The sequence below is a fragment of the Lathyrus oleraceus genome, chromosome 4, assembly GCF_024323335.1.
Source record: "Lathyrus oleraceus cultivar Zhongwan6 chromosome 4, CAAS_Psat_ZW6_1.0, whole genome shotgun sequence".
In the NCBI taxonomy this organism is placed as follows: domain Eukaryota; kingdom Viridiplantae; phylum Streptophyta; class Magnoliopsida; order Fabales; family Fabaceae; genus Lathyrus; species Lathyrus oleraceus.
The window spans coordinates 301,376,817-301,390,495 of NC_066582.1; positions in this window are offsets into that span (position 1 = coordinate 301,376,817).

Sequence of the window (13,679 nt, forward strand, 5' to 3'; positions counted from 1 at the left end):
AGAAGTTTTACTATCCATCCTCATTCATTCATCTCTCATTGTGTCCTAAACCTTTTCACACTATGATTTCCAACTTAACATAGACATTGTGCAAACATCTTCATGTTTTCAAACTAGAAACCTGGACCCAAGTCCTTGACTCTTTTTTCAAACTCCATTTCTTAAATACTTCTTTTGAATCAATCTTAATCATACTCTGACTCTACTTTCATAATCACAATCAATTAACTTCACTCATTCACTTGTTTTGGCTTTGTCCATTGTTAATCTTTTCACATTAGCCGTAGGTTTCAATTATCATTGTGGTTGATGTAAACCTCACCTTATCTTTAGTGAGTTGACTATAAGACTTCCGTACTAAAAACAGGGTTAACCCCTTTAGTGCGTCGAAGCTATCCTCACATGGTGGATGTTGGTCTTGGTCGAGTTTTCTCCCGTTGATAATGAAAAGCCTCAGTGCTTGTGTTTAAAATTGAATCCACCAACTTTTGGAAATCTTTTAGCCGAACTACGGCGTTTTGATCCTTACCTTTGATGGAAGGTACGTAGGCAACGGGTTCATCCGTTCAAACCCAATAATAAAATTGTATATTCTTTTCTCACTATCCCAATCATGTTTGCACAATGTTTATGTCATAACAAATAACAATTTAGTATAACAAGTGTGAAAAGGGCTCCGTAGGAGTACCTAGGACGTAGTGGGTGCCTAACACCTTCCCATTGCGTAATTTACCCCTTACCCAGACTCTCTGATCTTTTTATTAGTTTTCTACGTGTAAAACTTCTTAGGCTTTTGTTCGCTTTTTAGCCAGTCCTTTGGATAAATAAAAGTGCGGTGGCGACTCGAAAATTCATTGTATCTCTTGCTTATGGTTTAATCGATAAATCATATAGCGACGAATACACCGCTACATCAGCCGATGATGTTTGAATTCCATGATGAAGACATCATGTATCTTAAGATGAAAGATTGTGAAGAGCCTCTTGTCGAGGAAGGACCGGATCCTGACGATAAGTGGACATTGATGTTTGATGGGGCTGTGAATGTGAACAGTAACGGTGTCGGGGCAGTACTTATCAATCCTAAAGGTGCTCATATACCTTTCTCTGCCAGACTGACTTTTGACGTCACCAACAACGAAGCTGAGTATGAGGCTTGCATCATGGGGATAGACGAAGCCATCGATCTGAGGATCAAAACGCTTGACATATATGGAGATTCCGCTCTAGTGATCAACCAGGTCAATGGAGATTGGAATACCAATCAGCCGCATTTGATTCCTTACAGAGATTACACCAGAAGAATACTGACGTTCTTCAAGAAGGTGAAGTTGTATCATGTCCCCCGGGATGAGAATCAGATGGCTGATGCCTTGGCTACTTTGTCTTCTATGATCAAAGTTCATTGGTGGAATCATGTGCCACATGTTGCAGTGAATCGACTCGAGAGGCCTGCGTATGTGTTTGCAGCCGAGTCTGTTGTGGATGAGAAACCGTGGTACTTTGACATCAAGAACTTCCTCAAGAGTCAGGAGTATCCTGAAGGAGCATCAAAGAATGACAAGAAAACCCTGAGAAGGCTAGCTGGAAGTTTTTATTTGAATCAGGATGATGTGCTGTACAAGAGAAACTTTGACATGGTTCTGCTCAGATGCGTGGATAGACACGAAGCAGACATGTTGATGCAAGAAGTGCATGAAGGATCTTTTGGTACCCATGCTGGTGGTCATGCAATGTCGAAGAAATTGTTGAGAGCCGGTTATTACTGGATGACTATGGAATCCGATTGTTTCAAATATGCTCGGAAATGCCATAAGTGCCAGATTTATGCTGATAAGGTGCATGTACCACCAAGCCCTCTGAATGTCATGAATTCTCCTTGGCCGTTCGCGATGTGGGGCATTGATATGATTGGGAAGATTGAGCCCACTGCTTCTAATGGACATCGCTTCATCCTGGTTGCAATTGATTACTTCACCAAATGGGTGGAAGCAGCTTCCTATGCTAATGTTACCAAACAAGTGGTTACCCGGTTCATTAAGAAGGAAATCATCTGTCCTTATGGGGTTCCTGAGAGAATCATCACTGATAATGGTTCGAATCTCAATAACAAGATGATGAAAGAGCTTTGCAGAGATTTCAAGATCGAACATCACAATTCTTCTCCTTACAGACCAAAGATGAATGGTGCTGTAGAGGCGACAAACAAGAATATTAAGAAGATTGTGCAGAAGATGGTCGTGACGTACAAGGATTGGCATGAGATGGTGTCTTTCGCTTTGCATGGGTACCGTACTTCAATACGTACGTCGACCGGGACAACCCCTTACTCCCTTGTGTATGGTATTGAAGCTGTCCTACCAGTTGAAATGGAGATTCCTTCTCTGAGAGTCTTGCTGGATGTCAAGCTAGATGAAGCTGAATGGATCCGAACAAGGTTTAACGAGTTGAGCCTTATTGAGGAAAGACGGTTAGCAGCTGTATGCCATGGGCACTTGTATCAGAGAAGGATGAAGAGAGCCTTTGATCAGAAAGTGCATCCTCGAAGCTATCAGATCGGTGATCTAGTTTTGAAGAGGATTCTTCCTCCCGGTACAGATAACAGGGGCAAATGGACTCCTAATTACGAAGGTCCATATGTTGTTAAGAAGGTTTTCTCCGGTGGAGCCTTGATGCTTACAACTATGGATGGTGAAGATTTTCCGTCCCCTGTTAACTTAGATGTAGTCAAAAAATACTTCGCATAAATTGACCCGCTGGACAAAAAGAATAAAATAGTCCAGGCAAAAAAGGGCATCCCGGTGAACCAAAAAAAAAAAAAAAAAAAAAAGAAAACGTTCGGGCAAAAGTTATGGATAAAAACGAAAAGAATTTGTACACCCGGTAAGTCGAAAACCCGCAAGGGCGGCTTAGGCAAAAATGGGTATCCCGGTGGATTGAAAACCCAAAAGGGCAATCCAGGCAAAAGAGGGATTAACGCGAAGACTACAGTCTGAGTTATCTGTACTTTATCGCGCTTCATGGTCTACCATCCCGCAGGGTATGATCGGTCCAGTCATTCTTCTCAGAAAGCAAGGAATTGGGAGAAATTGATGATCTGTGAGTCATAACAGAATTGGGAAATAGTGGATGCCGTGTTCACATTGCCATTAGGATAGATTTTACCTTTTGTGCGCAATTACCTCTTCCTAGAAATTGCTTCCCGATGTATTCACCTTTTCAGGCCCATTTTCAATCAGTAAAAACTCGTTATTCAGATAAATTGCTATCTTGTTTTTATTTTACTGTTTTGTTTGCAAAAACGTCCGAATTTTTGATAATTATTGCATATAAAAACACGAAGGCTAGACAATAACGTGCAGAAAGATAAAACGTTTGAAAATCATTTTGAATGTTAAGGACACTTGAGCGTATCCTGTCCATGCAATCCCCTGGGGCATGTATGTCGTGCTGTTTTGCAGGTTGTTACCTTTTGGTTCCTGGCTGAACGGTAAGCCACGGTTTGTTCAGGGATGTTGTCAGCACTGTCCAGTGGTGTGGGATGGGGACTTTCCTCAGCAGTTGAAGCAAGTTCGAGACTGGTCTCCCCAGCGTAGTCAAGATCAGGAATTCCTCAGCCGGATTGAGGATGATTCCCCAGTGGGCTTGGAAGTGATTGTTTCCCCAAGCAAAGTCTGAAGGCTATCAGAACTATTTTTATCCCCTGCAGAGACGTCTGTGGAATTTTATTCCCCAGCAGGTCTAAGGATTTTTAACTCCCCAGCAGGCCTGGAAGTGGTTTACCCCTAGCTAGTCTGAAAGCTGACAAGTTCCCCACTGAGTTTGAAGATTGTTAATCCCCACCGAGGTGGAAGGTTGTTGTATCCCCAGCGGAGGTGTCAGTGGAGTTTATTCCCCAGCAGTCTGGTTTGAAGTACTACTATCCCCAGCGTGGTCATGAACGCTTTTCTCCAGCAGTGTTGTGGATGTCTATCCCCAGCATGGTCTGGTCTATTATTTCCCCAACAAGGTGGTGTGGAGTGTTTTCCCTAGTGGATCTCCCTAGCAGAGGGTTTGTGTTGATGGTTATCCTCAGCAGGTTCCCCGAGTGGATCAGGTTCGGTGAAAGTTATCTCCAGCAGAGTTTATCCTACCTGTGGATTGGCAGCTCTTCCCAGTGAAGTCGCCATCGTTTGTTTCCCTAGCAGAGTCCCCGAGTGGATTAGGTCCAGTGAAGTATGTCCCTGGTGGGATCTATCCGTTCCCCAGCAGCAGTGCTATTCTCCAGCATGAGTGAGAAGTCGGTGCTACTCCCCGCAAAGCATATTCCTCAGACAGAGTCTCCCCACAGAGTTGGAGAATCTATTCAGTTTGTGTGCTCAGCAGAGCAATCTGTTTGCTCCCTAGCAGGAATTTCTATCATTTGTATTTTGCATGTAGTGATCATTGCATCCTCAAATCGCGTAGCATTTCCATTCGATATGGAGCATTACGCCATAGAAAAATTCAAACATATGCATTCATGTGTTAAACCTAATTAGACAATATCCCCGGCAGAGGCGGATCATTGTTCAACATCTGTACGGCACATTTGCTACAGTTGCTCCTGACAGCATTCAGGATTGATAACTCCCCAGAAAGGTTTATTTCCTCACCCGTCCGTGGAAGGAAAGGTGATTCTCCCCAGGGAGATCCCCAGCAAGTGTTTAGCCTTGCCTTGACATATTGAAGATGTTGTTCTTGTGATACCGGTAAGTGTCATGTTTGCACCCGTGTGTCTCCCTTTTTTTTGGTGTCGGTAAACACCATTGTTTCGATGTCGGTAAACATCGAGTCCCATTCCAGTCATCGGTAAATGTCTGGTCGTCCTTTTATTGATGCCGGTAAACATCATCTTTCGATGTGCGTAGCATCTATCTCTTTCCCCAGTTCATCCATTGATGTCTGGTCACCTCTCCGTTGGTGTCTATAAACGTCGAGTTTTTCCTAGTTGTCCATTGACATTTGGTTGTATTTCTTCCCCCCAGGTCATCCGTTGATGTCTGGTCACCTCTCCGTTGGTGTCGATAAACGTCGAGTTTTTCCTAGTTGTCCGTTGACATCTGGTTGTATTTCTTCCCCCCAGGTCATCCGTTGATGTTTGGTCACCTCTCCGTTGGTATCGATAAACATTGAGTTTTTCCCAATCGTCCGTTGATGTTTGGTTGTATTGGATTTTTTCCCCAGTAAGGTTCACCTCTCCGTTGGTATCGATAAACGTTGAGTTTTTCCCATTCGTCCGTTGACGTCTGGTTGCATATCTCGGTTTCCCAATCATCGGTAAATGTCGGGTCACTTTTCTTTGATGTCGGTAAACATCATCTTTCGATGTCGGTAAACGTCGAGTATCTCCCCCAGTCATCGGTAAATGTCTGGTTGTTCCCCAGCCAGAGATCCCCAGTAGAGTCGTCGGTAAATGTCCTGCCTAGTTGCCGGTTGCAAATACCTTTTTTTCCTTCCTTAGTGAAGTGATTCACCTCTCCGTTGGTGTCGATAAACGATGAGTTTTTCCCAATCGTCCGTTGATGTTTGGTTGTATTGGCTTTTTCCCCAGTAAGGTTCACCTCTCCGTTGGTGTCGATAAGCGTCGAGCTTCTCCCGTTCGTCCGTTGACGTCTGGTCGAGTCTTCCCATTCATCCGTTGATGTCTGGTCACCTCTCCGTTGGTGTCGATAAACTTCGAGCTTCTCCCGTTCGTCCGTTGACGTCTGGTCGAGTCCTTCCCATTCATCCGTTGATGTCTGGTCACCTCTCCGTTGGTGTCGATAAACGTTGAGTTTTTCCCATTCGTCCGTTGACGTCTGGCTGTATCTTTCCTTTGACAAAAATCAAAATCCCCAGTAGAGTCGTCGGTAAACATCTTGTCTGGTCGCTGGTACAAATATCCTGTTCATATCCCGCAGAGTGCAAATTTCTACGGTTCTTCGATATTCAATCCCTGTTTTCCCTTAAAGGTCTGACAGCCGTTGCTCTCATCCGTTCAGGTTCCCAGTTGATTGAATAGGGGCAGCTGTAGCACCTCAAATTTGCACCTCCCATTTGTATATACATTTTCATTTTTAGGTCATTAACATTGCATTGTCATTGCATAGTTCATCACATGTCATCAGGCAAGACTGGTCAGGAGATTCAACTATGCAAGGCAACGAGTGCATTTTATATGGAATAAAAGCCCTAGGGTTGGTACAATGAGTTCATGTGACCCAAGGATCATTTTGAAGAGATTTGGCCAAGTGTTGAAAGCTCAAGGCTCATCAGTCCATGTGCAATTCATCTGAAACCTTAAAAAGTCAACAGAAGTCAACTGTCAATTTAACTGTAGATTGGGAGGTGGGAAATGGTTAGAGATGGTTCATTCATGTGCAAACAAGTCTCATTTGACATCTCAAACATCAACATTGAAGAATTTGAAGTCAGATCAATACTTTCTAAAAATAGCAAGTGACCTGTAATTTGAAGTTTCGAAAAATGGAAAGGTTTTTAACCAACTTCAACTCAAGATTACATCATGAAGAAAGCTTCAAATGGAATTGTGTCCAACATGAAAGTTGAAGATCTTTCTCTCCCATTTCCAAAAAGTCCAAGATCATGGATTTCTCATGTGTGGTTAAGGAGATATGATTCAATCATGGCAAAGTGTGGTTTGAACTTCAAATGAGCATAACTTTCAAACCAAAAGGCCAATTTGAGTGGTTCTTTTTGCATATTGATCCTTATAACATGTATTTTCCAAGCATATCATCATTTGACATGAATTCTCATTTGCATGGCATTGGCTCATTCATGAATATTTTGGGAAGAAATTGCATAAACTCATTTTGGTGTAACATGAGCATACCAAATCATTTCCAAAGAGTGCATGGGAAGTTTTTAAGTGGATTATGGGCCAGAACATGCACTGTTCACGTGCATGGAGTAAGAAATCTCATTTTTGCATAAACACCACAAAGTGATTAAGCTCATTTGCATTTGCCCTAATCCTTGCCTAAACCTGATTAGCATTGAGTATAAAGCCTTAATCATAACTGTTTTCATCATAATTACCAATTCTAGATCTAGATTTCACAAATTCTCAAAATTTTCTCTAACTTTTTTCTCCAAAATTCTTTAAACACACGCACTTTCCATTGATCATTTCATCATTCTGAGCTATAATTGAGCACATTTGCACGTGGAAACAGAGGTAATCGTGCCTGTTTTGTTCATGTTCAAGGTGTGAAGCTTCCATGGCAAGTGAAGATTGAGCAAGATTCGTGTGCATTGAAGCCTTCATTTCATCATCACTTACTTCAAGAAGCACAATGGAGAAGAATTGGAACATCAAGGACCTTGGAAACACGTGATTTTAGTTGCTGCTCATCAAGAGGTAGGTTTCTTGACCTCTTTAATCTTGCAATTCGTTATGCCTACCATGTAGATCTTTTAATGGTGATAAACCTGAGCTTTGAATGGAGTGATTTGGTGTTGAATTGAGTTAGATCCATGCATTTGAAGTTTTGATGATAAACTTTAATTCCTTCGATCCATGCGTTTGATGATGTTTTTGCATGAATGATTCATGGAATCTTGTTGTATGATGAATGATGAGTTGATTGATGTGCACGTTTTTCATTTCTGGACGATTTGGATTTTTCTGGAAAAATTTGGATGAAGATCTTCATGATCTTCATCATGTTCATAGTATTTCCAGTTTCCTGCGAAATTACCTGCGGAACGCATAAGGATACCTGCGAATTTTGCCACGAGTTCATGTTAGTTACCTGCGGATTTTTTGAGTCATGCATGCACGCGCTTAGGGTTTGTGTGCTGATACGACGCCGTTTTGATGTAGCGCGCGTTTGAAATTCAAATGTTGCCAGGGTTCGAATCCGGTTGGGAGCATTTCACATATTGCCTTGTGTTTTCACTACTTCCTCCATATTGCCATGCTTGATTCACATTTCCATTTTAATTTTTCCCTAACTTCCAAAATTCACATCAATTTGAAAATTAATCCAAATTCATCCCAATTTTTCGCATTGTGATCCTCATGCTGTCTATTCTTTTTTGATCATTAAAATGAAAATTGTGTTTGGCTGGATATTTTTTGGTGCTAGAAGGTTTGAACATGTGTCCATATTTGACATTGCCTTGCTATATCATTTGTGAAATGCTGGTATTTGATCCAATGAATGTGAAATTTTGCATGATATAACTAGACTCATTTCTGGACATTTTGGTGTTGGTTTGGTGTTTTTACCACTTACCATTTCTGATTTGTGATCATGCTAAGTTGGTGTGACAATTTGTGTCACACCTTGTGATGTTCAACTTGAATGATGTGCTTGCCATGCCAAATGATCTCCAATTCCCCTGATTTTTTGTGTGATGCATGTTATAGATGTTGTGATTGCTCATGATTTTTGTTGGAATTATTTGGATCATTTCTGATTTAATTGAGATTTTTCATTTTGGGATGGTCACATTTGAGCTTTGACTTTGCCTTGAACTTCATTTGATCATAAAATGTTTGTGGTTTATCCAATGCTTATGAATTTTTGCATACTATTTCTAGACATGTTGAGCGTTGTTTTGGCTATGGTTAGACGTTTTTACCAATTACCATTTCTGTTTTATGCCTATGCTAACTTGGTGCAATAATTTGTGTCACACATGGGCTTGTTGTGCTTGTCTTGACTTATGCTATGTGATTGCCATGCTTAATGATGTCCAATGCCTCTAATTTTGTGTGTGATGATCATGTTCTATGTCCTGTTTACTCATGAATTTTGCCAAGATTATTTGAAACATTTTTTATTTAATGTGCATTCATTTCTTCTGATGTCACAATGTGGTCACAGTTTGCATACCTTGCCATGTTTGGTTCATGAAATGCTTTTGGTTAATGATATTGATATGAGACCTTTTGGAATGTGTCAAGATGTGATTGAAGTTGACTCATGTTAAATTTCATGTTCTGTTTTAAATGTTTGACCTTCTTTTGACCCTAGGCTTTGACCTAGTGGTTTGGACTCACTGTTTGGATTGTGGATTTCAGGTTAAGAAGCACATTACCATGGTTGAAGTGGTTCACTCATTTGGATTGATTAGTTGATTGATGTTGGCTAATATTGAGTTGTTTTGTAGGTTTTGAGAACAAGTTCCATTGAGCTTGTGCCTTGCACATTTTTGCCTATTGCCTTATCTGTCTGACTGTGTACTATTGCCTGATGATTGTTGTCTTTCTGTTTGTTTGACTTGTAAACTGATTGGTTTAGATTTTTTCAGGTACCTAAGTTGCTTTGAGTTCTTTTGAACTTGCTTTTGCTTTGTTTGGTTGCTTAACCACTGAGGTATAACTCTCTGACTTCATGTAGTCTGGAAGACCTGCCCTGTTATGTGGGGCAGGCACCTGTCTGAAGACCTCCTTAAGAGGCAATGCTTGTGAATGTTTACTTTTGTGCCAAGCAGGAAAAGTCCTCTTATGAGGAAATTGGCAGATAAAAGAGATGTGTAATCCATCTCCTGCTATTCAGTGTGTCATTCACTTTGCTCACACACCATGTGTTGATGCATTGTAGATATTAACCCAAGATCTTTGTTGTGTCAGTCATATGTGGAGAAGAGTTCCTACTTTCTGAACTCCCACACTTTCATTTGTCTGAAGCTCTCCCAGGCCAGGGATAAGTGCTGTGAGGTCTTATCCTCACTTCCCATTTCATCTGCTTCACCCTAACTCTCAATGTTAGGGTTAAGAGCTAACCACACCCGATTCCAGTTGGCTTGTGTTTCACAGCCTAACCTTGTATGAGCCCAATTGTTTGCATATAGTGTGTGTGCTTGCTTTTTGTGCTTGTATGTCTTTGCCTGTGTTGTTTAGGATAGCTTGCTCCCTGTGCAAGTTAGATAGAAACCTTAACTTAGGGATCGTATGCATGATAACTTCTAGGCTCGAGTCGTAGTCTCCCTAGTAGTTTGTGTCTCCCTTTGTATCTGGTTAGGCTAGTTCTTTCCCTGTTTAGGGGAACTACGTCGCCCTGATCCTCATACCAGATGAGGTACGTAGGCAGGAGATGAGCTGATCTCTCCTGGCGCCCTTTTCTTTTTCAACCCTTTGTGTGTGTTGGAGTCCGACGTAAGTCCAGCGATTGGCAAATGGTTTCCTGTGTGTGTTTGCTTGTGCGGAGTCCGACGTAAGTCCAACGATTGGCAGTTGGTTTCCTGTGTGTGTGTTTGTTGGTTCGGAGTCTTATGTAAGTCCATCGATTGGCATTCGGTTTCCAGGTTTGCCTATTTGTGTGGAGTCTGACGTAAGCCCAGCGATTGGCAGTCGGTTTCCTGTTTGTGTTTTTTTTGGCGTGCGTTAGCCGAGCTACGAGTGCTCTGATTCTTCTCTGGTCAGAGAAGATACGTATGCATAGGATGCGTCATCCTAGCGAGCACGTTTCCCCTGTCCCGAACTACGTCGACTCTGATGTCTGTGCCTGACAGACTACGTAGGCCCAGGATGCGATATCCTGCCGAGTTAGTTTCTTTTGTCTTTCTTGTGTGTTCCTGCCAGCCTTGTGCAGTTTGTGAGCAGTTTCTAGCAACCTTATCCTTTCTTTCTGAGCGTGGATCCCGTCGAGTACGACGGATGCGTAGGGGTGCTAATACCTTCCCTTCGCATAACTGACTCTCGATCCCATCCATATCTGGTCGCGAGACCATGTCTTTTCCAGGTTTACTTCGAGCGTTTCCTTTCCCTCTTTTGGGATAAATAACGCACGGTGGCGGCTCTGTTGTTTTTTATTTTCCCGTCGGTTTTTCGCGTAATGCGACAGCAGGGACTGTAAAATAGTATCATAAGATCTATTTGTCCTCCACTGCGATTCTTGCATGAAGCTCATGTTATCCGCCAGTTGTTGTTGGATGGTAGAGAGTACGTCATCACGCCTTTGCTCTCTAGCCATGTGGTCACGCCACATCGCTTCTGTAATATAAAAGCCAGGGGCGGACCTGCAGAAGAAGAAGATGGTGCGGTGTGTGGTGGTGAAGGATGATGGGGGGACACATCAGGTACGGGAGATCTCTCTCTTAACTCTGTAATGTCTCAGCATCCGGTCTTCCTAGGAAGGGATGTGCCAGTATCATCTAGAAGTATCTAAAAGCAGGGTTATGTATAACCTGATACAGCTGCGTAAATGGATCCTGACTTCCACCACCTAATATATCACTCCAAAACTTCTCCACTTCCTTACCCAGAAAATATCCCATAGGTGTCTCTAGGATAGCATCAGGAGTGGTCTGGAAACCCAATAGGTCACCGAACTCTTTCTGGCTGAAAGAGTACTCAACTCCAAAGAGCCTGAAAGCAGCATACCCATCTGGTCCAGAGTATGGGTCATAATCAAATGAACTGAGGAACTCCAATGTGAAGTTCCTGTAGGTGTTACTTAGATCGTCAGCGAACTTGTCCCAATGGAACTGGTGGCTCAGAAATCGGATACTTGGCTCAATGCCCAGTGCTTCCATGCAGTGCTGATCTGGATAACGTGTAGGCGCCATAGGGCACTGATAAAGAGCAATCTAGCGCTCTCTCTGTGCGTCATCTCTATAGGCCATGTGCATATCGTCAAAATCCTGCATCCTATGAAAGTTAGAAAGGGATCCTGAAAATACAAACCATTCAAATATTTAGTCTCGGTAAAAATAAAATAAAATAAAATAAAATAAATGCGAAAAAAAATGAAAAACCATGGGTTGCCTCCCATGCAGCGCTTGTTTTACCTCATTAGCTTGAAGATCATAATTTATACACCTGTAGTAGTAGGAATCGGTGGATCAACCAGAGTGTGGCTTGAGTAGTATGCTGGAATGTCTCCTCCTTCGTAGAGCTTCAGTCTTTGTCCATTTACAATGAATGGGCTACATGTTTCGTTCTTGATTTCTACGGCTCCGGATCTCAGAATCTTGGATACTTCGAAAGGGCCAGTCCATCTTGAGCGTAGCTTCCCAGGGAAGAGTCGTAACCTAGAGTTAAAAAGGAGAACAGGGTCGCCTATATTGAAGTTTTTCTTTACTATTCTTTTGTTGTGGTAGGCTTTTGTTCTCTCTTTGTATATTTTTGCATTCTCGTAGGCAGATTGCCTAAGTTCTTCTAGTTTGTGAATGTCAAGGGTACGCTTTTCTCCAGCGGTCAGGTAGTCTCAATTCAAAGTTTTTATGGCCCAATAGGACTTATGCTCTAATTCGAACGGTAAGTGACAAGATTTTCCATAGACTAGTTGGTAGGGAGTTGTTCCTATAGGGGTTTTGAAAGCGGTTTGGTAGGCCCATAATGCTTCTTGAAGCTTCTGAGACCAGTCTCTCCTAGAAATAGAAACGATTTTCTCTAGGATTTGTTTTATCTCCCTATTAGATACTTCTACTTGGCCACTAGTTTGTGGATGGTATGGTGTTGCTACTCTATGCCTAACTCCATATTTTCTTAAAAGTTTATCAAATCTTCTCAATATGAAGTGTGATCCTCCATCGCTTATGACTAAACGTTGTGTTCCAAATCTAGGGAATGTATAGTTTTTAAATAGCTTAATCACCACCCTAACATCGTTTATGGGTGCAGCTATGGCTTCAATCCACTTAGATACGTAGTCTACAGCTACTAAGATATACTTGTTTCCTAAGGATGGTGGGAAAGGTCCCATGAAATCGATACCCCATACGTCGAAGAGTTCTACTTCCTGGATGTTTCCTACAGGCATTTCGTCACGCCTTGAAATGTTTCCAGTGCGTTGGCATCTGTCACATTTGACAATGCAAGCATAGACATCACGCCACATGGTAGGCCAGAATAGGCCAGCTTGGAGAATTTTGGCGTATGTCTTAGAGGTGCTCGCATGTCCACCATAGGGTGCAGAATGACAATGCTCGATAATACTATTTACCTCCTCTTCTGGAACGCAACGGAGAAAAATGCCATCTTTACCCCTTTTGAAAGGGAGCGGTTCGTCCCAATAGAAGTTTCTCACATCGTGGAAGAATTTCTTCTTGCGGTGGTAGTCAAGATCAGGGGGTACTATATCAGCAGCTAAGTAATTAACAAAGTCGGCATACCATGGTACGTTACTTACTGCTAAGGAATTTTGGAAGTGCTCATGAGTGCCTAGGTTATCGTCTTCAATGGTTTCTAGTCTAACTATCAGTCTATCATAGGCGAAATCATCATTTATGGGTACTAAATCTGGTTTGAGATGTTCTAGCCTAGAAAGGTGGTCGGCTACTACATTTTCAGTGCCTTTTTATCTCTTATATCTAAATCAATCTCTTGTAGTAACAGAATCCATCGGAGTATCCTGGGCTTGGCATCCTTTTTACTTAATAGGTAATGAATGGCAGCATGATCAGTGTAAACTATAATTTTTGCTCCTACTAGATAGGATCTAAATTTGTCTATAGCGAAAACTACAGCGAGTAATTCTTTTTCAGTTGTTGCGTAGTTAGGTTGGGCAGCGTCTAGGGTTCTACTGGCATAATAAATGGCATATAATTTTTTATCTTTCCTTTGTCCTAGAACGGATCCAACCGCATAATCACTAGCATCGCACATTATTTCAAAAGGTTCTGACCAATCAGGTGGTTTCATAATGGATGCTGATACTAATGCTTGCGTTGAAAGATTAAATGCGTCATTACATTTTTCA